Here is a 3,643-nt window from a genome sequence, read left to right as displayed (position 1 = left end):
CTCTCCAGCCCCCAGCCTGTTTCTTTTCTTATTGTGAAAAAGAGTTCGTCTTCACTGCAAAGGTAAAGTTTAAGTAACTGAAAAGGGCTAGGTATGATGGCATGTGCTTGGAATCTCTGCACGTTGGGAGTTGGAGGCAGCATGAGCCCAACTCCAAACAAGCAATCAGTAATGTCACTCAGAAAACAAGACTCAAGTAAAAGAAAAATCATCTGCAATTCTGTCACCTACCTGTGCTGTCCAAAGAAATAAGCCACTAGCTACAGGTGACCATTTATTTCATGTGCATGTGTGCATGCTTATGTGTTTGTGGGTGCATGTATGTGCAGGTGCAAGTGAACATGTCTGTGTGGAGAACAGTGCATCCTTGGATGCCATTCCGCCTCAGGTACAGTTTATATTGTTTACTTGAGGAAAAGTCTCTCACTGGCCTGGGGCTTGTCAATTAGACTAGGCTAGATGGGCAGTGAACCCCAAGATATTACCTCTGCCTCCCCCGTGGCAGTACTGGGATGTGCAGCACACCTGACATTTTGACGTGGGTCCTGGTGACCAAACTCACATCTTCCTGCTGCTTGTGTGGCAGGCACTCTATTGCCTGAGCTGTTTCTCCAGTCTGCACAAGTCCCTGTTAATCAGAATTCGGCGACAGCAAGTTCAGTTTTCAGCCCCATCTTGAGAGCTCAGCAGGCACAGGCGCCTCATGCCTGCTGTTCTGGACAGGGTGGATCGTAGAAGTACGTTTTGATTTATGCTGCTGAGGAAGCTGCCCCCGTGGAGCCCTTCTAGACCTTAATGTCTTTACGCACTTACACCGCTGACAATACTGCTTTCTGATCTTCTTTTACTTAGTTGGGGAGCATTTAAAAACCTTGGTGAGGAATTTCAGATGTGCCAGCATCATTTTAGTAGTCATGGACTCAACGGCAGTATTGCTTTGGGTTTCAGCTCCCACTGACAGGTCTCCTTTTCCCTGGACCAGATTCGAAATGCCACCAGCAGATCATTGTGTGTGAATCCCTGAAAGGACCTTGTGGAATGATGTAGTACCCCCTTAAATTGTGCAAGACTATCATTTTTCCAGGTGTCTCAAATATGGTTTTCCCAAGCCACTCCGCACATGTTCATATGTTGCAGTTGGCTAATATGTCTCAAATTTATAGGTTTCCTCTACAGAAAAAATTGTTCACATGCAGTTGATGAGTACATCAGTTATTGTTTGTTTTTGAGTTGGCCAGACAGTTCCTTGGATCGTCTCGAACTTGCTCTGCAGACTAGGCTGGCCTCGAAATCTGCCCACTCTGAATATTGTCACTTTTAACGACTGCAATACCTTGCTTGCCTAAGCAGTTTATCGGTAATTACTCAATACCCATATTTTGCTCTCATAAATCTTGCTCTTAGAACTAAATATTTTATCTTTAGGAGCCAGTCACATAGGCCCGCAACCGTACAAGAAAACCGAAGCCTACCAGCTAGCTCTGAACTCACAGGCACCGTGATGCCTTAGCCTTCCAAGTTGCTGGGATTACAGCTACCACACCTGGCCTCTTACAGCTAAATATTTTAGGATGTTGTTATTTTCTTAGAGTAAATTCCTGGAAGTGAAAATGCTGGTTTGACTGGTATTTTTGAGGCTTGTTTATCCTATTGGAGGCTTGTTCAACAGTGGAAATATTTGATTAAAAAATAGTATCGACTGTTCATTTAGAGCCTATTCAAGAAAGAAAGATGGACTAGATAGTGTGTAGGTGGTTGTCACACAGTCACTAATGATGGTCTAAGTTCATACACTAGCGGAAGGAGTTTAGAGACTATAATCCATGCTCTGAAGTAGATATGGAATTTACTCTATAGGAAAACCCAGCTCCCTAATATCTGATTAGAAATCATATATTTTGACCAAAGTTAAACTTACCTCTAGCGTTACTGCGCATATCAGTGTTTTTGTCTATATGGGGATATTACGATATAGCCAAGTTTGTGCATTTTAGCTGAGAACAGATCAATGCAGAGAAATAGCAAGTAAAAATTAATGCCAGGTGCTGATAGGTCAGGCAATGGAAGTTTTGTGCAGAGCATTTGAGTATTTTCCTGACTTAGATAAAATTTAAATCACTTTATTTCTTTTGCATAAATTAAAGGGCTCAAAGTCTGAAAATAAAGCATTAGTTGAAAAAAAGGTAGAATAAGTGCCAGAGGGAAAGCCCACTGTATTGATGGTATGAATGGGGACTCAGAGGCACGGGCTGCAAAATTATGTAATTATTTAGAGACATAATATTACGATTTGGGGCAGTATTTATAAGTACCCCCAGAAAATTTCTGGTTACTAAATTTTTGTCTGTTGGATATTTACACTTATTTTGGTAAATTTAATGTCTTTGAAATATTTATTCAATGTGAGGCACTTAAAAAAAAACAATCTGTGTCTTTCTTATCTGTGATGGTGTTGGCTTCATTTTCAGAGTAACCAAGTAACGGCTGGGCATGCAATAGCCTGCAGTGGTAGAACTGGCCTGGACTTCCCATCCCGTGACTTCCAGCCTTGGAGGTTTAGAGAGATACAATGCCAAGTTTGATTTATGCATCGGAAAGCCCATGTTCTGGGCACTTGTAATACCTACATATTATAGAGTGGTGGGCATCAGGTGACTGCCACCTGGGGTCCCTCGGGCCCGTTTGGGACGGCAGATGCTTTTCGGAAATGTTGCTCCGATAGAAAAGGGCAGAGCTGAAGATGATTGTGATGCTGGGAACAGGTGAGCCCCGTTTTCACGCGGGAGAAACGTGTGTCATAAACGTGGGATTTTCGTGCATTTTCACCTCCACCTCTTTCAAGTATGCAGAAATTTACTTCAGAATGCTTGGTCTATCATCACGTCTTAGAAATTTGAAGTTAATGATCATTTGTCCATCTGGTCTTGTCTGACTGACTAGGGTTAAAATGACTACAGGCTAGTTACTTCAGTATGCCCCAGTTAAAAATTTTAAAAAACTTTCTGGGACATTTCAGTCTTTCTGTTGAGGGTTTCAATATTGATGCTCCTCAGGGACTCTCTGAAGGGAGGATGATGTTTTGGACAGCGAGGTCCCTCTGCTGGCCGCACATATTCTCTGGGTTATACCAGAGGTGCTAAGTGGGATGGCGAAGCCATTTTCATTTGGGGTGTTGTAAACTTCTGTGTGACACAGGAAGGAACTTTCTGGTTTAAATGTTTTGGCTCCAGCTAGTTTCTTAAAAGGCGGGAGAGGCAGCTAAAGCTCCTAAAAAACAAGAGGAGAAATGTGGAGAAAAGTTAACGTTTTCGAGTTCTGCATTTATGAGTTTAAGTTCAATATTATCCTACGTTGGAGTGTAATTTCAAGACCCAGCCTAGCAGGTATTTCCCTCCCTAGCCCTCTGAGCCGAGCAGGTCGACCCTGTCTAGTTTCTAGCTTCAGTCCGCGGGTCTCAAGCCTGGCAGCCAAACTACGAAGGGGCCATCTCGAGTCTAAGCCCTCGGAACCTAGGACCTAGCGGGGCCTGCGGTGGCCCCGCCTTTCAGGCATCCACGCTCACGATTGGCTCGGAGCAGCGCGGGCACGCCCCCGCCATGGCCGCCGCCGGCTGCGGGGCTGGGGGCCCTGGAGTGCGGGTGTG

This window comes from Microtus ochrogaster, chromosome 2, assembly GCF_000317375.1.
Source record: "Microtus ochrogaster isolate Prairie Vole_2 chromosome 2, MicOch1.0, whole genome shotgun sequence".
Lineage (NCBI taxonomy): Eukaryota > Metazoa > Chordata > Mammalia > Rodentia > Cricetidae > Microtus > Microtus ochrogaster.
This window is presented reverse-complemented; position numbering follows the sequence as displayed.